Source organism: Haliotis cracherodii, unplaced genomic scaffold (genome assembly GCF_022045235.1).
Source record: "Haliotis cracherodii isolate W230 unplaced genomic scaffold, xgHalCrac1.p SCAF_23, whole genome shotgun sequence".
NCBI classification, from domain to species: Eukaryota; Metazoa; Mollusca; class Gastropoda; order Lepetellida; family Haliotidae; genus Haliotis; species Haliotis cracherodii.
Window position 1 is genome coordinate 7374297 of NW_027266279.1, and position 26198 is coordinate 7400494.

The window sequence follows — 26198 nt, forward strand, 5'->3', positions numbered from 1 at the left end:
CTATTTGCTAATTTCCCAAAATGTTTAGAACAGGTTTTCTGAAGTGTGGGTGATTATATTGGTTTGTTGTTTTACGCCGCACTCAGCAATATTCCAGGTGAGGTGAGGTGAAATTGGGTTTAACATCGCGTCCAAGATTATTGCACTTATATAGCGACGTGCATGCACGTGTATGTGTGTGTGTGGCTGCTTGTACTAGTCCGGACTGATGCCGATTTATAGTGCTAGCTCACTGAGATACCATGCCGCAGTTTAACATGGATACCCCTCTCAGACACAGCATACTGACTCCGAGCCGACCAGTCCTTGTTTTAGCCCCTTAATGCCGAGCGCCAGACAGGGTAACAACAAGTACAATCTTTTAACGTTTTTTTGTATGACGCGGCCCGGGATCGAACCCTGGACCTTCCGCTCTCCGGGCGGACGCTCTACCACTAGACCACGGAGGCTGTCAGCAATAGTCCAGCTATATGATGGTGGGTGATTATACCGACAAACATGGCCGCAAATCATTAAGGTGATTACATAGACAAACATGGCCGCAAATCATTAAGGTGATTATATAGACAAACATGGCCGCAAATCATTAAGGTGATTATATAGACAAACATGGCCGCAAATCATTAAGCACTATATGATAAACGAGACAGATCACTCACACACTATTTATACGCAGTTTCTAATAATAAGACTTATAAATATTACAACTAAAACATAATGTAAGAATAACATTATATGATACAATGATTATGACCATCATAAATAACAAATACTAGGAATATTAAACATGTATTATGCTCACCTTGCATAATACAATCCGATCTATCTTAGTCAACCATTATGACAGCCATGGGACACAAGAGACTAGTCCCACGCCATGATTGTTGAATACATGTATTTTAGAAACACAAACTTGACTGCTCTATTCATATCAGCATCAGTAATGTTTAAAGTAGAGAACTGCATTGTGTAATAAAAGATTTGCCAGGCTATATGTTAATCTGACCTATATTCAGACACTTGGGTGTACAGGGGTGTATATTTATACACATGTTTATCCAGGCTGTATGTTTCTAATACACAATGACTGTTAAACGCAAAGGTGGTCTTCAAAACGTTTGGCTTCATCACGTCAAGCGAAGGTCCCATTTAACTTTTGACAATCACAGGTCCCCTTCAATCCCTATTTTGTAACTCTCCACATTGAGATTCATTTCAAAACTGCCCTGTTGCCACCTTGACCTAGAAACCCACTAAAGAACACCTACAAAAAGCCATCATATGATACAAACAGAACAGTAAACTGACTTCTCCTGTGATGAGGTGTGACCCCTGAAATACCCCGGGTGTCAGATTGTGTAGCCGATCCTGCAACAACCCCTTTGAACAAGCAGCCAGACTACATAATACTCACCTATCTCTAAGTGATTTCAGACCCAAGAAGTTGAAAAATGCCGATTAAGTGTCTCTAAAAAGTATGATACCCTTTTGTGTCTGTTCCCCTTTAAATGCCCCTTAGGGATACAGAACGGTCACCATCCATGGTTGAAGGAGCAAGGTTTCATATTTTGACCTTCTGAATTATGATAAAAACATGTTATGAATTTATTTATTATAGACGGAGATGTATGGAAGATCGGTCAAAAGTACAAGGATGTCAATCTTTTATTGGATATTTTTAGAATCATAAATATTTTTCTGTGAGACTTATGCAAGAAAACCAATAATATTACAGCTATATCCACTGAAATTATTATTGTATCATCAGTATGTTTAGAATGAATACTCTTTTGTGGCAAATAGCATACACGTAGCTCTCTCTCCCTGTGTATATAAATACATGTGTATGTACTATATATATATGTTACTAGTATCTATAAACTTTGTTATTATTTTTGTGTAAACAGACTTTGTACTCTGCCCCACGAGGGTGGATGTGTACAATAAATTCTGAATTCTTGATTCTTGTACCTCACAAACTTCAGCATGTCTCAGTGCACAAGATGAATTAATTCTCTTGTAAATGAAGACCAAAGCCAATCACCATGCTGCCCCCTAGCTTCTCCGGCCATGCTAAATGCCCTTATCTCCAGAGGGCAGGGGTTACTGGGCACTGTTGACAGTCAATGAAGCAAGGCTTGTACATGTGGAAGACTCTACCAGGCTTAGGCCTACAGGATAATGGGCGCATTTGCTGCTAAGCCACTTTCACGACTGACTGAACACTAAACCAGTATTGGTATGGACATTGTCTAGACCTACAGGGGACGATTATATAAGACTTGTCTTTATCAGGAATTCCATCAAGAGTTGTCTCTTCAGCTGCTTAAAATGGATAAAGATTTTTGTTGTTGTTTAACGCTGCACTCAGCAATATTTCAGCTATAACATAACAGCCTGTAAAGCCTGGACCAGAAATTCCAGCGATTGATATTGTGAGCAATGATCCAGGCCATCAGGGTATTATGACATGTATCAACTGTGCCTGGCCTCCCATCTCTTACAACCAGCAAAGGGTGAAAGGATCTCTTCTAACTGCATCGGGCAGTCGGGTAGCCTAGTGGTTAAAGCGTTAGCTCGTCACGCCGAAGACCCGGGTTCGATTCCCGACATGGGTACAATGTGTGAAGCCCATTTCTGGTGTCCCCCGCCGTGATATTGCTGGAATATTGCTAAAAGCGGCGTAAAACCATACTCACTCACTCACTCAAACTGCATCACTTCGGGCTTTCCTCCCATATTAAGTTGATATACCAAGAAATAACAGGAACACTATTAAAAGCAGCATTCAACCTAACTCACTTACTCACTCACATGCCGCGATATAACAGAAACACTATTAAAAGCAGCATTCATCCCAACTCACTCACTTACTCACATGCCGCAATATAACAGGATCACTATTAAAAGCAGCATTCAACCTAACTCACTTACTCACTCACATGCCGCGATATAACAGGAACACTATTTAAAGCAGCATTCAACCCGACTCACTCACTCACATGCTGCGATATAACAGGAACACTATTTAAAGCAGCATTCAACCCAACTCACTCACTTACTCTAACCCGGTATCCCCATGAGGCCTTGGCTAAAGAAGACAAGATGAATAATACAGAACGATTAGTTCATAATTTAGTTTTACGCCACTATTAAGCAATATCTTTGCAAAAGACAACGTGGGCGACACAAAGATGGGCTTTAAGCATGGTACCCAGGTAGAGAATCAAATCAGATCTTCAGTGTGACCAGCAAACATTGTTGCACTTTCACCATTAGGTTACGCAACCAACAGAAGAGTGAAAGATCTGATGGAACATGAACAAAACCGAACTTAGAAAGGGAGACAACTCAACACAGGATTTACAAACAGCCGCTATGAACATGTTTTATCATATACAACAAATGTTTTAAAAATAAAATAGTATATTGCTCCATACTCACTTCAAGTTAGGTATCAACAATGTATTTATTGGAAAGTAAAACAAGAAGATTATATGAAGGCACGAATTGATTATCTGTTTCATTATCTTTTTAAAGGAAAAAGAGCAGATATTACACAGATTCATCAATATTAATTGATTTCAACACAGTATATCTCTCTGACATAACATTTTAAGAAAACTATCTTGCCATAACGTTTTCAAAGAATACACACCCTTTTTAATTACTCGATAAGGAAACACAATTATCCCAAAAAGGATGTCTTCCATTAGGAAATTACATTTGTTAACAATCAGTTTTGTTAATTGATCACCCAGGAAACAATCCCTCTGACAATAATAAAACTCAACCATGCTGAATATTTTATCCAACAGTAACCTTCAATTTCAAATATTACATTAAATCAAACAAAAACTTTCAATGAAGTCGTCCCTTTAGACACTGCAAAACAATTTTTCATAAGTTCAATATTCTCACATTATCAAGCATGGAAGACAAGAACATTGACATTACTGGTTGGGTACACAGAGGACTTGTTGACTCAAAACAAACTGGATTCAAAAAACAATTTTGTTCAATCCTTCCACAAATCCATCCTTAATATCCTAAGATAAGTTCACACCATAATCATAAAGCAAGTTTTCAATTTGCCAATTTCTCCAAACCTAATTCAGCCTGAGAGTTCAATAACAAGATTTTCTGTCATGAGTCATTCAAATAAATCTGATTGCTAAACTCCCTCCTGTGTGCCTGTTCTACATCATGCTGAGGCATGAATCAGTGGTCAGTTAACACTAAAAGGGGGCACGGGTGGCCCAGTCGTCTTAGTCGCCGCAATTCGTTGTGCAGAGTTGCATCCCTTGGGCACGCCAGAAACCTATGATTGTGGGTTCGATCCCAGTTTGCCCCAATTATGTTTCTAGGTTTGTCAGCACCATGCCCCTGTTTGTGGGTTTCACCGAAGTGGTAAACTCCACAAGACACCTGCATCATCCCAGACGTGTTCCACACAGCAATCTTAGCGCTACAATTGTCGCAAGTCAATGTTAAAGTGTATGTGTTATGATTGGTTGGTTGGTTTGTTGTTTAAAGCCACACTCAGTAATATTCCAGCTATATGACGGCGATCTGTAAATAATCGAGTCTGGACCAGACTATCCAGTGATCAATATCATGAGCATCAATCCACGCAATTGGGATTGATAACATGCATCAACCAAGTCAGCGAGCCTGACCAGCCGATCCCGTTAGTCGCCTTTTACGACAAGCATAGTCACCTTTTACGGAAAGCATGGGTTGCTAAAGTGCCATTCTACCCCGGGATCTTCATGGGTCATAGGTGTTATGATCATCTTAGCGCTAACAGCACTATGTTGTATAAGGCAGCTGTTGGGCTCTGATCAATAACACAATGTATTCGTGGCTACAACTGTCCTAAGTCAATGTTAAAGTATAGGCGTTATGATTGTCTTAGCGGTAAGATCAGCTGGTGGAATGAGGCCATGGGTCCATGAAATAGAGCAACAGTCTTAGCATTAAGATCGCTATGGATCCTATCAATAAAGATGTTTAATGCCACAAATAAATTATCTTAACTCACATATTCTAACCGACTTATGATCGTAGTGCTAAGAATGCATCATTTAATAGAGCCGTGGATGAACAGGAGTTCCCCAAACCCCATTCGTCTCATATCTTGTCCCCAATAATATACAACGAAGCATCTCTTCCTCACATCCCCAGGCAACATTCCCCACCCATATCAACCTGGCTCTCTCTATAACAACCACTTCCCCAAATATCCTGGGCATGTTCATTCAACAAACTACCAATAACTATTCCCATCTGTCTAAATTCCACCCCTCCCTTTAACCACAACTGATTCCAAAATCCACAAACTTGCAGACACTGACTTCAGACTCCCCCTCCCTCCCCCATCCCACCACAGCGCCCTTCCACGCACTCACAGTATCATCCTCTGCTCTCCAGGCCAGTATTACACACAGACCCCAAATGAATAGGTACAACGCTGTCTACATTTCCCAGGTGATATCCATATTTTCTCTCATTCCCCCTCCCCTCCCGCCACAGGACCCATCCATGCCTGCACAACATCCTCCTCTGCTGTCCAGGCCAGTATTACACACAGACCCCAAATGAACAATGTGGAACACAGTCTACATTTCCATGGTGATAACAACTGTTCCTCCCTCATCTTCACTAACAGAATCAGTGAGATGGAAAATCTATACTGACAACTGGCTCATTATTTGGGAGCCATGATATATCTGTAAAGGTATGGCTAGACAGTCACAAGATATTTCTTAAAAGAGATTTTCATGACTAATAGTACGTAACCAGGGCAGTTTGACAAGCCCTCTGGAAAATATCCCGTGTGAGGTTGCTGATGAAATTACACCTCCCCTGTTAATGTATAGAAACAGTAATGGCCATTCTTTGAAAGTAATGTTCGCAGAGGTGTTCCATGGATTAGAAGTAGCTGTTTCATAAAACCTTTTATCCCTAAATACTATAATTATTTTTAAAATTGAATAAAGCCTTGTCATTTAAGGAGAATGTTCACTGAACTTTTTAGCACAGTGATGGAGGTCCTATTTTCAAGAGACACCTTAAGATCACCTTCTCTTCAAAACCAGAGACACCACAAAACGTTGGAGCTCAACAAATAGGATTTAATGTTGAGTCACATTCAGTTATTGAAATTTGTATTAAATCCACTGACAGCTTAAAATATATTCCATTTCTGAAGATTAATAATGTGGATTGACACATCACTTTGTTTGTCTTGAAGAGGGGTGGTCCATCAATTCAAGTTGTCAACAGTGCTACACTTTCTAGATCCTCATCATCCTTTGTGATCAGGACTGATACCTAACAGTGAGTGAGTGAGTGAGTATGGTGAGTACGCCGCTTTTAGCAATACTCCTGCAACATCACGGCGGGGGACACCAGAAATGGGCTTCACACATTGTACCCATGTCGGGAATCAAACCCGGGACTTTGGCGTGACGAGCGAACGCTTTAACCGCTAGGCTACCCGACCGCCCCCTGATACCTAACAATTTGGAATTACACTTTCTTAGTAAAGTACATATTCTAGTACTTTTGGGTATTCGAACACATACAGTCAGAATGATGCACGTAATCGCCAACACACAAAGTCAGTGATCTAATACAAGGCCACACAGGTACTTTAGAAAACAGGATCCATATTCACAAAGTGGTCTCAGCAAGGACTGTTCTAATGCCCACAGTTCATCATGCACTAGAGAGTCGTAACCTGAAGGTCTCTCTGAAAAAAGGGGCTCCGTCCTTGACTAAACCGATAAAGCAAATTTGATGATATATTTCATACGACTGTTACCTCAAGAAACTGATAACCTTGGTGAACTGAAGGCTTGCATTCTTCCAACGCGTGTCACATAGTTGGCAGCAGGGACTTAAGGAAGGCAAAGTTGTCAACATCGCGTATAATAATGTTAGAGGTATGGAGGTATTAATGTAAGAAACGGTGTGCACACTGTAAAAACGCTGCAGATTTATGCAATGTGTGCACGCTGGTTTTACATATAAATATTTGTTTGTTTGTGTGTTGTTTAATGCTACATTCAGATACTTTCCAGTTAATGATGGTGGTCTGAAAATAATTGAGTCCGTACCAGACAATCCAGTGATTGACATCATAAGCATCAATCCATGCAACTGGGATATGATGACATGCATCAACCAAGTCAGTGAGCCTTAACACTTGATCCCGTTTGTCGCCTTTTAAGACAAGCATGGTTTGCTGAAGACCTATTCTACCCTGGATCTTCAAGGTCATGTATATATGTAAAACGTTTATATGTTCCGTAATGGAATGTTTCTTTCCATATCTTATCTTATCCTCACTGAATAAACCCAAAAACATTTTGAAGTCTGTTCTTAAAAATAGGGGGCACGGGTGGTCCAGTTGTCTAAGACGCCGCGATTCGCTGTGCAGAGTTGCGTCCCAGTTCGACCCGATTATGTTTCTAGGTTTGCTTGTGGGTTTCATCGAAGTGGTAGACGTCTGAATCCTGCATCACTTTGGGCTTTCCTCCCACTCACTCACTCACTCACTCTTAAAACTAAATACAATAATAACATCACAGGCTGCTTATTAAAAAATTAACCAAAATTAACTAAAGACATCGTTCATCGCAATGATGTAACACAAGCCATGTCCTTTCTATAATCACCCAATCAGTGAACAGCAGTCAGGCAGTAGCCATGGCAAGATTTTCTAAATATGGAAATGTAAATGTAAACAAATTGCTTGGTTAGCCAATCAAATGCCACGGAATCACTTGCAATGCACTCACATATGTAACTTGATATTCCCATCCTACACTACAATAAGCTATGGACAATAGCCTAGTGGTAGCAGTGATAGCACGTCACATCTGGGTACGCCTTCATTGCATGCTACAGTTTGGCAAAGGTTTGAAAAACAACATTAATAATGTTTCAATCCCTCTTAAAACCCTGCTGACGGCAATTAAACACAATACTCATGTTACAAATTTCAACACAATTGCAATCAGGCTGAGAGCATTGAAAAACGATTTTCATTATGTTCATAACCTTACAAGCTAAACATGCTTGCAATCCTACAAAAATCAATAAAACAGACATCCCAACTTTACAAACCTGTACACAAACAATCCTGCAATAAGCAGTAAATATTTATAACAATCTGAACAAATGTATAATCCTGCTAAAACAGAAAAAAAACCAAAACAATTCCAAACTCAACAGCTTTTGTACTGCACCCTTTTACAATCAACTCAAGGACATCATAAGGACTGAAAAGCAAACTTCTTTTACTTAGGGAGAGAAGTTGGGTTTTGTATAAATTTTTATTCAGTCATATACACAGGATACATATGCACTCGAAAGGCAATACAGCTTTATGTAGGGAGAGAAGTTTGTGCAACTACAAACACTTTCCAGTTCCCTTGGCCCGACCACACAGTGCAGACTGTTTCAGAGGGAGGGACCTACCATTATGCAATATTTACTTACAAATCAACACCAGTTCAGCCCCTCCCATCATGGCCGTACAACCCAGGGTAACATCCAGCCTGAACACTTGAATAATAGACACATATATAACCAGCCCCGCCAGATCAATCTCTCCCCTGCTGGGACAACACAGCGGCACCAGCAACAGCGATGTCCCCATCCTCACCCTCATTACAGACCCCTGGGGCCATGACAGTCTCAGGAGAGGCTGCATTAATCTGTAGATATGTCCCACACCAGTTGTCAAAAAGAAAACACAAATAGAACAAGATCTAGGTTTCTTTCAACAAATAAAAGCAACTTGGTGACTTGAGTTTCTGTTTATATATAGAGAATTTCCCCTGAGTGACATTTGATATCAAATATATTGAACACGATTCGAAAAAAAGTTAAAAACTTTGAGGCATGCATTGGACAGTGTTAGAATCATACAATACAATGTTACAAGAAGGATTCTTCAGAGCCAGGCATCCAATCAAAAGTCACATTACATCGTATAACTTTTGTGAGGAAAAAATAGTTATTACCTGGTGATTGAGAAATTCACAAAGACTCACAAGTTTTCATAGAAATGCCAAATACAGCATATTATATGCCTATAATGTCTCCAGTAATGTAAATATCCTCTAACTAATGTCTGCAAAATTGAATGTATGTATCACGAACGTTTTGGTATTTATTTAACTTCTTTAAAAATAAATAATGAAATTCTACAAACACAAAGTTTTACTAAATTGGACTAGAGTACCATGCAAAAAGATTGCTTCACCAAGTTTATGACTGGGAAACAGAATATCAGCTAAAGATGGAAGAACTTCTATATGGATATCCCGAGGCAGCTATTTCATGGTCTGGGACTACAACACTTTCAATGTCATGAAAAATCATTCACCCTTCAAAAACAACTTTTCTATACTTAGATTACACAAAAATTAAATTCTAAAATGCATCACCAACAGATCACATTGTAGTGACAACCTATTTAAAACATGGATTGTTGAGAGAGTGATGGTTTAATAAGAGCTCCCTTGGGTACAAGTCCAGCCATGGGGCGCTAAGTGGAGGTGAAACGAACACACTATTACAATTAATTCATGTGGAAAAAGTGTAGATTTTTACTAAGTGATGTGATCAAAAGGAAGACTAAACAGAGAGGGATCCCCTTGCAGGCACTTTGCCTGTGTAGGAGAGCGTGGTGAAATGTTCGCTGGCTTAATGCTATGAGACAGGACACACCCAACCTGACAAGCCAGTATCACTGAACAACAGAAAACAACCAACCCCTTGGGGACTCCGGGAGAGTGGAGAGGATCATTTGCTTGGCAAACCATAAAGGTGAGAGAGAAAGAGAGAGAGAGAGATGTATGTTTGTTAATATATTTGCTAATGAAACCGTAAATGATACAAAAGAGGTTTGGTGGTCAGGCTCTGTGACTTTGTACACTGATAGCGTGGGTGGTTGCTCATGCTGTCAATCATTGGTTTGTAAGGCACAGACTCAGTAATTGACACAGTAATAAGGCTGGACTATTTTCTCACTTACCCCCCCGACGAAAAAAACAGTAGATTCAAATCTAAGGCAATATTTGGTTATTCTTTGGTTAAAAGAATTGGCTATTTTTGAAGTGACAGTTTGCCAAACCTATAGTTTAAGGATTGTATGCATATAAAACAGAGTCAACATCCAACTAGACTAACATCTCGTCCCTGATATGAACAAATTTTACAGAAAAAACAGTTGTTAAATAATAGTTATAAAATATAATAAAAAGGAGCCCAGAGACTTTCTTTCATTTTCTGCAGTAATCTAGACTTTCCAAACATTACAGACTTGCATGGGCTGTTTTGGATATATTTGTTTCAGGGTCTGTTTGACAGACTAACACCCAGCCTGTACAGATTTTGTCCATGTATGTTTGTGTGTGCGCATGTGCATGTGCATGTGCATGTGCATGTGCGTGTGCATGTGCTCATTTCATCTGTTAACATTTATGCAAAATGCACAGAAAAAGTCTAAATCTGAAAAGCTTATTTTGTTTTAATCATCTCCACCTATTATTGACCAGGTTTTTCCCATTTGGTTCTTTCTAAAAAGCTGTGTCTGATATGTCTTACCACATCACCTTGCTGACAATATGCCCTACCAAAGCTCCACCTGTGTCCTTAACACTGTTTCTCTTCCAAGACAAATGTTCCCTCAACATCCAATGTAAAATAGCCTCAGGAACTAGTTCTCCTCTTTCAAGTACTCACAGTGAACATAAGCTACACCATTAATGGTGGTGTTGGGAGTTTGAGCTGTCTGGCACAAACCTCCCACCTGCCCAACAAGAAGATATCCACAGCAATTGTTTGAAAACCTCCATAAAAATAGCATCGTCGCCTTAATGACTTAACAGTCTGTGGAAATCAGAAACGAAATGTCTTTGCCGAATAATTTGTACAATCAGCGCTCTCCTCTCGATTCGTTGCAGCCATGGGCTGGCTCGTTATAACCAAATATTTGTCATTTAAGAGCTGCTATTTGGATAAAAGTGTTTTAAGAGATCTGTGCATCAATGGCCAGCTTGAACACACTTCCTATGGGCTTCATTTTCAGTATTTTAGTTTACAGCTTCTTTTGCTCTCAATTGAACTTTGAGGAGTTTTCTGTAGTGTGAGTGAGTATTGTTTTACGCCGCTTTCAGCAATTTTCCAGCAATATCAAGGCGGGGGACACCAGATATGGGCTTCACACATTGTACCCATGTCAGGAATCGAACCCGGGTCTTCGGCATGACGAGTAAACGCTTTAACCACAAGGCTACCCGACCGCCCCTAGCTCTCTGTAGAAGGATTGGTAAGAATACTGAAGTGTTGCCATGATACTTAAATGCTGGTTTCTCATTATTCGTGGAGTTGTATACTCTATCTGGTGGGTGGGTGCCTTAGTGTGTTGGTTAGTGAATAAGTGAGAGAGTTTAATTCCACTTTGATTGTTTGTTTGTTGTTCAACGCTGCAGTCAGCAATATTCCAGCTATATGACGGCGGTCTGTAAATTGAGTCTGGACCAGACAATCCAGTGATTGATATCATGTGCATCTATCCATACAATTGGGAGTATCCACCCATTGGTCGCCTCTTACAAAAAGCATAGTCGCATTCTTCATGGGTCTACCACTTTGCTGAAGACCTATTCTACCCCGAATCTACACAGGTCTACCACTTTGCTGAAGACCTATTCTACCCCAGTTCTCCACGGGTCTTATTCCACTTTGAACAGTACTCCAGTCATAACATGATGTATTGGCAGGTAATAGCCAACAGTTGGTCAAAATATCCTTCATGCTCACTGCCCATTAGGAAGACCCTGTTTAATTAGGTCCGCTCCTACAATAACCACTCAGCAGGGTCTACAGTGGACCTTGTGAAACCCGAGCAGATGTCAGGGGTGAGGACTACTCCCCTCCTGGTGGAGAGGATTTATTGAGTAAACACTTGGCCATGTTGAGTGATATAACCAATTATGAGCACAGACAATACCACATGGAAGTCTGGATGACTGAGCGACATTTGTTTAATATTCCATCAACATCAGGACAGCCCCTAAATCATCAAACCTGGGCCAGACAAACCAGTCTGAGTGAGTGAGTGAGTTAGGTTTAACGTGTGTGTGTGCCTGCTTGTACTAGTACGGACTAATGCTGATTTTATAGTGCTAGCCCACTGAGATACCATGTCACAGTCCTTGGTTTATCCCCTCAATGCCAAATGCCAGGCAGGGTAACAACAAGTACCATCTTTTAACGTCTTTTGGTATGATGCGTCAGGGGATCAAAGCCAAGACCTTTCGCTCTCTGGGCAGACACTCTATCTACTGGACCACAGAGCTATACTGTGACCAGGAAAACCTGCAGCTGAGCACAGTAATAATATTCTATCAATATCTCAGAGGCCTGTCAATAATCGAGTCATGAATCACTGAATGACATTCTGGCCAGCCCGCTGAGGTACCATGCCGCAGTTTAACATAGATACCCTACTCAGATACAGTATACCAACCAGTCCTTTTTTTAACCTCTTTATGCTGAGCACCAGGCAGGGTCACAACAAGTACCATCTTTTGAAATATGACGCAGCCGGGGATCGAACCCCAGACTTTCTGCTCTCTAGGCAGTAGCTCTATCCACTAGACCATGGAGGCGGTTTGAGTGGCCATTGTGACGGTCCAGTTCTACTATTTCAATCATGATGTCGTGTTTGACCTTTTCGGAAACAGAATTCAAGCATTTTCAACTCTTAGACCCATTCTAAACACAAGTTGCAAATAAACATTTTCTCTATCATTTACAGGAAATGTAAGCCTGAAACCCAAATCTAATCTTGGAGATATGCACCTTATTTCATGACAAAGTCATTTTCCCTAATCATTTCGCTAACCATTATCATAAATACATTTCCCTAATCATCTGGATAACCATTATCCTAAATACATGACAGGTCATTTAAATCCAAAAGAGCTGGTACACGTTGTGGTTCTAAAGATCCAGTATTTGTCTGCCACCAATATACTCTCCAATTAAGGGAAACCTATTTTCCTGAAGGACGGCCATATCCCCGACAAGTATAAACCCTGAAATTAAGAATAAACTATTTGCTGCAGTTTTCCTGATAATTAGCAGTCAGGGCAAAGACATTAGTCTGCATTAAAAATAATCACAAACTGCATGCAGGCATTTTGGAAAAGACATCACACTCAAGAAACACGATCACTGATGAAAGAGGAAAAACATCAAACAATGATGAGGAAAACTTTGGAATACGAAAACTGAACAGAAGTGAATGAGATGGGCTTAAACCGATGAATCCTCGCTGGAAATACTTTCTCAAGTGTTCAACATTTACAAAATCTCTTCAAATTCCCAAGTGATGAAGTGGTGAAATTAGTTTCGATTCTTTGAATTTCTGCTCCAAAGTTAAATATTTATATAAGATAATTAATGTCTACAGAAAGAGCTCATCAGATGTAAATTCTATAGAATCACCTCCTGCTGTTTGTGCCAACATCAAGACAGAAAAGTTTAATGCTATGTACAGAACAAGTCAGGTGGTAGACCAACATTACTTCTGTGAAATTGTTATCAACAACAAAATGTATTTGAGTTTTCTCTTTATATGTAACATAAAGAAGCCCAGAGAATCTCTTTATTGTCATCAACAGATAATGTTAATTCAGACACCAAAGAAAATATTAATATATCAATCAACTAGAAATTATTTGGCCAGATGGATTGTCTCAGATTTGAAATTAAATACTGTTCCTGACTCCAGATGGATTTTATTTATTTATTTTGTAGATATATTTTGAAAAAAGAGAACTTTATTCTTGGACTAAATGTTTGTCAAAATTTTGAATGAAAGACAAGACAAATGTTTCATGAACAAGTCTGTGCTGGAGACCAGTTGAAAATGTTACAAACACTCTTAGTTTGTTTCCAAATCTAAGTGAAGGTTGCATGTATTTGAATGCTGTAAATGTTTCATGTTATTTCAAGACGTTCTTGCCAGAACCAAAGAGTCAGGGTAAGTGGCACTTTACTGTATCGACTCCCCATTCAGCGAGTCAGCTTATGTAGGAAGAAAACTCCAAGTAAAATGAAGATTATTGAATTAAGAATGATGTTGATAGACCAAGGATCACTATCACTGGATTCTGGGACAGCTAAAGGGTGCAACTCTGTACATCAGATTATGGGGCCTTAACAGCATCGTCAGCCATGCCTCTTGTGATACCAAAAGGTAGACAACAATGAAAAGGTCATCACAAAAGTCAGGGTGACAATCTAAAGGCTCAATCTAGTGAAGCATTAAAGACAGAAAAAAACATTTAAAGTCTTCACAATCCTACTAAAACAGTATTATTTAAATCTTAAACCAACAAGGCTCTTAAGGTTGATAAATCTTTCACAAACTATCTCCACCAACTTGACACGGTAATAAAAGGCCTTCTAAAACAGAAACCCTCATTAGTGGGAAAATGGTTATCTGCTAATGATAGAGAACATTTGGTTTGCCAGAGAACCAATAATTAGCAAGCTGGGTCAGTAGATCCTTTAATAGAACGACTGCAGGGACAATTGATGACTGGAGGGAATAAATAGACCCCAGCAGCAGATGTACCTTGAGGAAATCTTAACTCTGCTTTGAAATTCCAACCATGTAAATTTGATTTCCTATGGGAGCCTTGAAGATTAAGATTCAGTTGATGATATCTAGACAGTAATAGAACTTGTGGGGAAAATAGTCTAGACTGTATCAAAGCAGATTCTTCTTTATGAGAAGAGAGTGTGAAAGAATTTAAGTATTCTAAACATTCAAATAAAAGGACTTGTATTATTAAGTGGGAGCCATATTATATTTAGTGGTTAGGAAAGCAGAATATTGAACATTTTGGTTGAATCTCAAACCAAACTGAATAATTTACTGTCAATACAAGCACTCAATCAAAGCTACAAAAACAGTTATTTTCCTTAAAACACATCTCATTTGAACAAACATAGAACAAATTGGATGCAAAATACGTTCTGATAAGACAGACAAAATGGCACCAGTTGTACATCATACATTCCATACAACTTTTCCTGCCATATTTTCAAGAGTAAAAGCCAAGAACAAATTAAAAAAAATCAATGATGATCTTCCATGTCCTCCTTGAAATGTTCCCAATTAAAGTCAACATTTTTAAAGAAAACTGATTTTTTCATATGGCTGTGACAGATTAACTATAGTCACATGAAAATATCGGGTGTTCTTGAACTTGTTTTGAGTAGTATATGTCAGTGACTCGGTAATTAACATGTCCATCCTTTCAAAACCCTCACATTAGTATCAGAGAGTTTGTCCATAGAGAACACACGGAAATCCTGCCACACAGAACACATTAATAAAACATCCCCTTTTACTTTGATACCAGTACCGTATTCGACGTAAAAAGCGCCCAGGGCACTCTCAAAATTAGAAATAGGGGGCTCTTATTAGAATATTATTTTGATGGAAAACAACAGAGTTGAAAGATCGTAAATTTCGTGGTTTATGCTGACAGCCTGAAATGTTTATATACGACAGATATATTTTACCAGAATTTAATTGCCCATAATTAAGGGTTCATGTAACACACAAGTGCGTATTATACCGAAATAAATAAATCTTGTGTACATTGATCTATCGGAAGGGGTGATGATTGGGATTGTTCACTAGCCAATATATTAGCAAATATCATCATGGGAGCTTATTAGAGCGGGGCACTTATTACGTTGAATACAGTAAGTCTAACTGAACAATTTTATTGCCCATAATTAAGGATGCATATAACACACATATTTATACACAAGTAAATAGGTATTGCGTACATTGATCAATCTAAAGGGGTGCTAATTGGAATTGTTCACTAGCAAATATATTAACAAATATCGCCGTGGGCCCTTATTATGTCGAATACGGTATATAGATGCGTTGATTAGGGAGACATTGTGCTTCAAATAGCTTCAAAGAGTCAGGTGAAATGGCTTTCCTGAAATTAATTTCTTGTTTCCATTATTATTTTCTCCTTAAAACTGTTGATCATTTTTGTCCAGAGATACGAAGACATTAGGGTTTAAAGCATGTTCAAGCTACTCAAGGGTGTGAGAGCATTTTAACCCAGCTCTTCGCAATATTCCATATACTAGTATGTGACAGCAGTCAAATAATCATGTCTGGATCAGACAATACAGTGATTTACACCATGAGCATTGATCTATGCAATTAATTACAGTGACATGCATGAAGCTCATCAGTGAGTCTGAGCACCTGATCCCATTTGTCTCTGCTTGCAGTAAGCACGGGTTGCTGAAAGCCAATTCTAACACGGATTTTCACAGAGATTGCAGAGTGGATTGCAGTACACAGCATTGGGGGACATGAGGGGAGAGTGGTCTAAAGAACCGCAAGGTCATAATGATATTTACTATCTTCAGTTAGTCTGTCTCCTTCTGTCTTCTAGAGTGAGTGAGTGAGTATGGTTTTACGCCGCTTTTAGCAATATTCCAGCATTCCAGCGGGGGGGACACCAGAAATGGGCTTCACACATTGTACCCATGTCGGGAATCGAACCCGGGTCTTTGGCGTGTCGAGCGAACGCTTTAACCGCTAGGCTACCCGACCGCCCCCTGTCTTCTAGAGAATAAATTAAAAAAGGAATCGCAACTGCCTTAGCTCTAGGTGATCTTAGCGATGAGACAATCATAACTCCCATACTTTAACATAAACTTACGGTAGTCGTAGTGCTAAGATCGCTTTGTGGAACGGGTCCCTTGGCTTCATTTGGATTTTGTGATTTTTATTTTGTTGATACATAATTTCAAAAAAGATAACTTTATTTATGGAACTTAATGTTAGTCTAATCCTCAGTCTGTCAGCGCTAAACAGACATGAAGGACTCACCAATTCACATGATCTGGGGAAAGGGGTGCCCAGTCACCTTGGGCACCAAACTGCTAGGCAGAGTTGTGTCCCTTAGGCATGCCACAAACCTCTGACCATGGGTTCAGATCTCGATTGCTCCTGTGTTCCAGGTTTGTCAGTATCATGCCTGAGGTTTCACCAAAGAGGTTATGTTTCAAGGTTTCACAGCACCATACCCGTGCCTGCGGGTTTCCCTGAAGTGGTAAACGTCTGAGACCTGCATCACTTCGGGCTTTCCTCCCACATTAGGCTGACACGTGATAAAACTGGAATACTGTTCAATGCCAACTCATTCACTTCACTCCCATATGTTAGGTGTTACGTGCATATTGAAAATATATTTGAAATTGAAATCAAACTAATTCTTTTAATGTAATAGCAAGACAAACAGACACATTTGAACATTTGAGGCCTCTTGCTCTTCAGTTGATAGTCAGCTTTTTTGCACTAAACTTTAAATCTGAAATTCAGCAATATTCTGAATTTGTTTGCACCGGAATTCCCGTCCATGTTTTCTAAATTTCCTGCAACATCCCGATGAAAGGTTGCTGTTACAACCAAGCATCACTTGTAAACACCAAGAAATAACAAGACGGCTCACATGGAGTATGGGCAAAATGCCATGTGCCGTAGTCAACACAATAACCACCTACTCCAATATGTGCTGACGCAGCATTGTCACAGCATGACCAAGGTAAACCATAGTCAACACAAGAACCATGTGATATATGCTGACAAATCATTTTCATAATTACCACCAATCTGATATATGCTGATAATGTATTTCATAATTACCACCTACTCTGATTTGTGCTGACAATGCACTTTCATAATTACCACCTACTCTGACATGTGCTGACACAGCATTTTCATAATTACCACTGATCTGATATGTGCTGACAATGCATTTCCATAATTATCACAACTTTGATATCTGCTGACACAGCATTTTCATAATTACCACTACTCTTATTTGTGCTGACAATACATTTCCATAATAACCACCAACTCTGACATGTGCTGACAATGAATTTCCATAATTACCACCAACTCTGACATGTGCTGACAATGCATTTTCATAATTACCAGCTACTCTGACAATGCATTTTCATAATTACCACCTACTCTGACAGTTGCTGACAATGCATTTTCATAATTACCACCTACTCTGACATGTGCTGACAATGCAATTTCATAATTACCACTACTCTGATTTGTGCTGACAATGCATTTCCATAATTACCACCTACTCTGACATGTGCTGACAATGCATTTTCATAATTACCACCTACTCTGACATGTGCTGACGATGCATTTTCATAGCATACAGAATAATCACATACTTTGATATGTAAGGTGAGGAGTAATGGGGTTTAATGTTGTGTCCAAGATTATTGCACTTATAGAGCGACTACTTTGACAGGTACTGACATGGCAAAGTCATAGCATCATAAAAAGGTACACAGAATGCAACATGTAACAACATATATCAATATGTCCTGCCATGATAAAAGCAAACCGTTTCAACTGAATTACCACTTACTATATAGATCATACATGGGGTTTGAACAGACAAGCATTCCATGGTTTCAGACAGATTCAATAATAGAAACTCAGTTTACAGGAAAGCGGTATGTGAAGGATATAGAAAGCTGGGATGGAAAGGTTAAAGATAGTTTGACGAGTCACCACCTCGGGCAGGAAGTCCAAGTGCATTACATCAACATCTCTATGTTCTTTTGTTCATATCTTGGTGCCTTACATATAAATACACATGAGTTTCCTTATAAATAAATCCATATCTCTATAATGATGGAAAGCATGGTAACAACAGAAACGGAAACAGCAGCTCCACCTGGGGAACTCTGGAATCCACGAGGGAATACAAAGTTTTGGTATGGAACCAAACGATGGGGCTGTAATTTTCAATCTGGACTATTAAAATGAAAAAAGAATATGTTTTACTCCCTCAAAGTTTAAGAGCATCCATAACATAGTGAATGAATTCAGGAACGTCTTTGTCTGCAAGGGTTTAGTCTTTGTTGAAAAATGAACGAACTGTGTGTTTTCAATGGGTAAATAATAAACTAAACATCTGTTGAAATTGTTTCACCAACTATAAGACACAGAGCCACCATAGCATATTGAATGACTACAGGAATGTTTCAGTCCCAAGAGGACAAGCTCTGTGAAGAACCAAATGCTTAATGTTTGTGCCTGTGATTTTCAAAGGCGTTAATTATTTTTTTCTTTGGGTTGAAAGATTAGATTTGTTTTACCTACCCAAGTTACAGTTATAGATGACGTGATGATGATATGTTGACATCAAGGGATGTGTATCACGGCATCAAGTATCAATATTGACAGCAATCACAGCAGCCTTTAGACCTTATTTTTTTCAGTTGGTTTATGAGACCTACCGACCAACAAGAAACAACTGAAATTAGAAAAAATAAAATGACTCTTGAAATATTGTGCTAACTGTTTCGCAATCAAGTGAAATGCAAAAAACATACGAGATCTTACTCACCACTCTTACTGAGAAAACAAATTCTCGATTCTAACAACAAAAACCTCCAGTTGTTTGTTTTCATTAATTACAGCTTATCTGAAAGTTACAATTTTGTTTTGAATATCATTTTGGTCAACAAACATTGAATTTTAGGGCAATTTTGTTGTGAACTACTAGTAAAATATATAGGGCCTAATTTAACAGTAGTATTCATGATGCATGAAAATACTCCATTTTCACAGAATTTGGTATGTTTACTGGGATAATATTATATTCTTAATTTGACATATTTGTGGATATGCCACAGTAAGATCTACCACAGATGTTAGTTAGCACTGCTTACCATAGAAGATATTCCACAGATCTGGGAATCTGCCATGGATTTGAAGGTTGAATATTTTCAACAAGGAACTCCCTACCTGTGACGATACAACACATGATTGCCTGATTGTATTTTTGTAAAGTCCCCTTTCATTCGAGGGGGGCTGCACTACGGTGTGAATTATGGATGAGATGGCAAGATTTCTGGCAACCTTATCACTTTCCCTTTCGAAAACACCAAAGGTGGTAATGTTGATTTCAATCTTTGATTACATTGATGAAGCATGTTCACATGGAAATTGTGGGATTGATTTCTAAACATGCAATTTCAGTGAAACATGTTTACATGATCAAAATTGTATTTCTAGTCTAATGAAAGCATAAAAAAACTGTTCCAAACCAAGAATCACATCTGCTCAACACAGACTGACATTGAGTTAAAATTAAAGTTTGATGAAATAATTTCTGTAAATTGTTTCAGTGTACTTTAAACTTGCCTAAAGAAAAGCCAAAGTAACTATATTACCGCTATCTTACTCCTGCGCAATGACTGTGTAATTTTTATTTATATATAGGTATTTATTTTACTAAAAGCCTTGGTAAGTCTAGATCAAACTAAACCAAGTCTAGTTTCCATGATTCCACATGAAAACAGCAAAAGAAGTGAGGTTCTTTTGAAGAAAGATATTATTTTAAGAAATATTTTCATTGACTAAGTGTTAGTCCACCAGTATCTGTACTCCTAATGTATTTATACACCATTAAAATGCACTTATACACCACCAACAAAGATACTGTATCGATTCATTTTAGAATCTAATATCACATTCAAACCCTGACATGACAACATTCTGTCACCTTTATCTGCTAATGGGAGTCCAGGTATCTGATAACACAGATGCAGCTGATGGGCAGATAGGACGGAGTGCTTCCCCCCCCCCCCCCCCACCCCCCCCCCCCGATCATAGTCCTAGTGCACTGGTTACATCCCTGCTTCTTATCAGTTCACGCTGTCATGTACTCACTCAGCATGCATCATGCATATCTCCACATGTATGCGCCCACATATGCATGCATATTGTTGTTTTCTTTAATGCTGATTTTTCTTGCATTTTAATCTTAGACAAGTTTTGTTATTACCTCATGTGAGGGAGTGAGTGAGTTGGGTTTAACGCCGCTTTTAATAGTATTACAGTTATATCACGACGTGTCAGCTTAATGTGGGAGGAAAGCTCAAAGTGATGCAGGTCTCAGACATTTACCACTTCGGTGAAACCCACGAGCAAGGGTATGGTGCTGACAAACCTAGAAACATCATGGGGTGAACCGGGATTCGAACCCACAATCATAGGTTTCTGGCGTGTCCAGGGGACGCAACTCTGCACAGCGAATCGCGGCGCCTTAGACGACTAGGCCACCCGTGCCCCATGCTACCTCATGTGAATTTCTTACATTTGTGACATGGTCTAGTTTTGTGGATTTTAGTGTGCTAGCCAAATGATTTGGTTGGTTGGTTTGTTGTTTAATGTTGCACTCAGCAATATTCCAGCTATATGACGGCGGTCTGTAAATAATTGAGTCTTGACAAGACAATCCAGTGATTGATATCATGAGCATCGATCCACGCAATTGGGATCGATAACATGCATCAACGAAGTCAGCGAGCCTGACAACCCGATCCCGTTAGTCGCCTCTTACAACAAGCATAGTCGCCTTTTGCCGGCAAGCATGGGTTGCTGATGACCTATTCTACCCCGGATCTTCATTGGTCGCTAGCCAAATGAGATGATGATGCCGCAGTTTAACAAGAATATCCCACAAAGACACAGAAAACTGACTCCGGGCCGACCAGCCCTTGTTTGAGCCCCTTAATGCCGAGCGCCAGGCAGGGTAACAACAAGCACAAAACTATGGTGGTGAAGACTTGATATACTAGTAGGGGAATTCCCCGGACCTTCCGCACTACAAGCAGATGCTCTACCACTAGACCATGGAGGCAGTCGCATAGGAGGAGAAGCGAACACATATTAAATGACTCAGCTCTTGAGGAAGGAGTATTTAAGTGTGTGAGATGCACAGTGTACTGACTCTGAGCCGACCAGTCCTTGTTTTAGCCCCTTAATGCAAAAAGCCAGACAGGGTAACAACATATACCATCTTTTAACATCTTTTGGTATGATGCAGCCGGGGACCGAACCAGTAGACCACAAAGGCGGTCTTTAAGTGGTAGTTTTGTTAGCACGTGACAAGAACGACTTCCACAAAACTTAATTATTGTGGGCTATCATGTTTCTGATAATAATAATTGTGGATTGAGTCCACCTTCACTTGTGTGAGGGCAAAGTCATGTTTATTACTATTTGCATAATGTATTCATGAGATGACACAGCCTCAAGGACATAAAGTGTACCGGTACTAATCTCTGCATACAAACAGTAAGCTCATATGATATTTGAGATAAGCGATTAAGGGACTGGTGTGATGGAAAGGTCATACCTACCATTATACTGCTATGATGTAGAATAATTGTGTGTTGCACAGCAATATTTCTCTTTATTACTGTAACAGTTCACTATGTCATCTGATGTACTCTTGATTTATGATACATCAGTCTTTAAATAAAGATAACCTTCTCACTTGATGAAATAGTTTCTGAGATTATCACTTTACATCAAGAGCACCAATGTTGGAAGGAAACAATAAGAAACCAAACAGGACACATTTTTCTTTTCAATTAAATTTGAAGAAGAATCTTGACAGAGATATGTGTGAAACTTACTGAAGATATTGATGAAAAGAAACATTAAAAAATTATGACCGATGCGATTTCCAAGTTGACTTGCCTTTGCATGTGTTCTTCAAATTTGATTAAGTCAGATTTCAGGACAATAAGACTACATCTACATTAAACAACTACATCAGTCTGTCTCAGTAAGCAAGACAAACCCATCACCAGTAAGGGATTAATATGAAGTGACAGGGGATCAAACCAACTGCCTTCTGTCCTAATCAACAAACAACGGAAAAAGTCCTTCTCTATAATGAATATTTCACGATTACCTGTTGTGAAGAGGTGCCTTGTATATATTGTATATAGGAACCATTGAGTACAAAGGAACTCTCTTAAATTCTCTTAATTTCCAGGCAAGAATAGAATAAAATAAGTGTTCAGAAGATATCAGTCAAAAATGATGTCACCAATGACATTAACTGTGACTTCATCAAACACTGTGACGTACCAAATAGATGTATCACCGATTGATAAAAGGAGGTGCTTACTAAAACCATACATAACTAGTTAAACACAGTGTGCAGTTTAGTAGCTTGTTACTGTCTATGACACATCAACAAACTCCTCACAGGGTATATCAAGATAACATATCTACAAACTCCTCACAGAGTGTAGTCCTGCACCATAACCATGGAATATATTTATTTTATTAAAAAATTCTAGAAACGCATACAAAAGCAAGTCTATCCAGCTCTAGCTAGTCCACATCAGCATAGGGAATTTTTATTTTATTTTTAGAGTCAAGAAGGATATTGTGTAATATAAGATTTCAGAGACTAAATGTTAGTCTACATGGGGTGTATCAAAGTAATGTTTCCGTCTATGACATATCTACAAACTCCTCACAGGGTGTACCAAGGTAACATGTTACCGTCCATTATAGAAGCTATCATAAACTCACCTTAATGATCATGATCAGGGCACAAGTAAGCAACAACCAGACTAAGCTTTCCTTTCCGCGAGGGGGAAATCCTCCAGCCTCCAAAGCTTTAAAGTTTGAGCTTTTTGTGAACTTGTGCAGGGTCACCCTGGCACAGTATTGGGTTACAACCCTCAACAAAGACCTCTGAACATAAATAACAACATTTTGAACCCAAAATGGCAGCTCAACCATAGGAATGCAGGCTGCTTTCAGGGTTGGATATGCCAGCTATTGACGCCAGTGGATAACCTGATGAAAAAACAGTTCTCTGTGGATGTGGAGGCTGTTGCAATTGAAGGAATGTGATTGGGAACAAATTGCTCACGAGCGTTTAGATCATCCAATGCATAATTCACCGTCACAGGAAAACTGCCCGAACAAAACTGAACACGCATGTTAATCTAACATGTAAATTGTTTGTGTTGAAGAAACCAGTCTGTTTGTCTGCTTGAAATCATAAAACTGTCAAACCAATACCTAAAACACTAGACTTAATATCTACTAAAAGAAAAATCGAATTAAAGAAAATAACATCAAACATACTTTTATCAAAAGTTGTGCAATTATCATCACTTTTATAAGATACTGTTCTTTTAACTGAACATATATGTTTTACAATAAGACTTTGATAGCATATCTGATGACAAGCGAGTAATAATACCTTGAGGGTTACAGACAGACAACCTGCCTCTGAACCTTGTGTCTTGTGTCTTGTGTCTTGTGTTACATTCAGGCAATCATTTGCTTACAAATAAAACCCCAGTTAATGATCTGTGCTGATATAAACTGGCCACAGATAACCTGTGTAATCTGATACTGTTTGCGCAAATCTTTGTAGTGTTTTAGAATTATGAGCTAACATGCCCACATACGTCCTAGTCCTCATTTCTTTAGCTAATCTGTAATAAATTACATATCATGCTTAGAAAACTGTGTTATATTTATATATATGGATCAGATGACAATCCTCATTAAAAACTACACACTTGAACTCTCAAAATGATCTGAAATGGAATCAATAACAAACTGCCCTTTTGTATCATTTTTGCAGTGAAACAGGCACACAATTACCATATTTGACGTAATAAGCGCCCAGGGAGCTCTCAAAATTAGAAATACGGGGCGCTTATTAGAATATTATTTTGGTGAGAGAAAAAACAGAGTTGAAAGATCGTAAATTTCGTGGTTAATGCTGACAGCCTGAAATGTTTACATACGACAGATATATTTTTCCAGAATTTAATTGCCCATAATTAAGGGTGCATATTACACACAAGTGCGTATTATACAGAAATAGTGAGTGAGTGAGTGAGTGAGTATGGTTTTACGCCGCTTTTAGCAATATTCCAGCAATATCACGGCGGGGGACACCAGAAATGGGCTTCACACATTGTACCCATATACAGAAATATATAAGTCTTGTGTACATTGATCAATCGGAAGGGGTGCTGATTGGGATTGTTCACTAGCCAATATATTAGCAAATATCGCCGTGGGAGCTTATTAGAGCGGGGCACTTATTACGTTGAATACGGTAAGTCTAATTGAACAATTACCTTTCTGTTATATGCACTTTATAATTCATAATCAAGAAATGAGGAAAACAGAGACAAACAGATCTTTTGCATAAGGTACATAAATAACTGCATTACAGATGAAAAAAATTGTCAGTCAGCCCTGATAATTATTTTCTGAAATGTTTATGTCTAAAACATAAATCTCCAAACTCACACTACGAAAGGATATTTTTTCATTTGGCATCAAACATCTATAACATGACTAAAAAAATGAAATCTTGTTTATCAGGATCAATAAAAAAAGAAATTCTTTTGTTACACCTCTGTTCATCACCACCACCATCATCATCATCATCATCATCATCATAATCATTATCATCATCAAACATGCTCTGACACATGTGCTGAACAATAGCATCATTCTATTGTAATTCTGATACTCAAAGACAAAGGTTGAACTATTTTTTGTAAGCATAACGATGATGAATAACTACATAGTAATGTCATAACAGGGTTCAAAAAGAAATTTACTTGACAAATTTTAGGCCAAAATAGATATTATTAAAACCAAAAGAACTAAACTGACATTACCAGAAAAAAATTCATTTGAAGCCTTGATGCCTCTAACAAAGAATACTTGGCACATGATTAAAAATACACTGCCATTACATGAGTTTCATTGGATTTGCAAACAACTCCATCACTGCCATCACTGCCTGAATCCTGACATAATCTTGGATTCCAACTTAAGCATTCATGGAAGACAAATTGCCTGAATTCCAGTCATATCATGGTGACCTGAAAATAATCCCCAAACTAGTGGTCGATAGCATGATCCACAAGGCTGGGGCACAGATGTAGATCAGGAGATCACACATGGTATAACCATGATTCCCTATCTCTGACAGTGACATCTAGTGACAAGCTTGGAGTTCCCACAGGGTCCAACTTCAAGGCATTTTCAAGCCTGAATTAAGTGTGTATTAATGAGGACACATTTCACGACTTAATGGATGTTTTGATGCCAAATGTGGTTCTAAAAAAGCACTTTCTCCGGTTATGATGTGGAAGTGTGCACCCTGCTACTAAATCACAATCATGGGCTTCTTTAATTCAAATATAAAGTCATAAAACTCTGATAA

At 38.8% G+C, this 26198-nt stretch overlaps 1 protein-coding gene across 9 annotated transcripts in view; it reads right to left on the minus strand.

Annotated features, from left to right (window-relative positions):
• LOC139471512 (D-glucuronyl C5-epimerase-like) overlaps nucleotides 1-26198 on the minus strand; it is a 339447-nt gene that overhangs the window by 68363 nt on the left and 244886 nt on the right. For 7 of the 9 annotated variants that reach the window (XM_071253876.1, XM_071253877.1, XM_071253879.1 and 4 more), the window contains one exon: nucleotides 19273-19430. The exons of 1 other annotated variant lie outside the window; for it this stretch is intronic. The gene's annotated coding sequence lies outside the window, so the exon portion shown is untranslated. The remainder of the gene's footprint in view (nucleotides 1-19272; nucleotides 19431-26198) is intronic. One more of the 9 variants, XM_071253880.1, reaches the window with a different exon arrangement.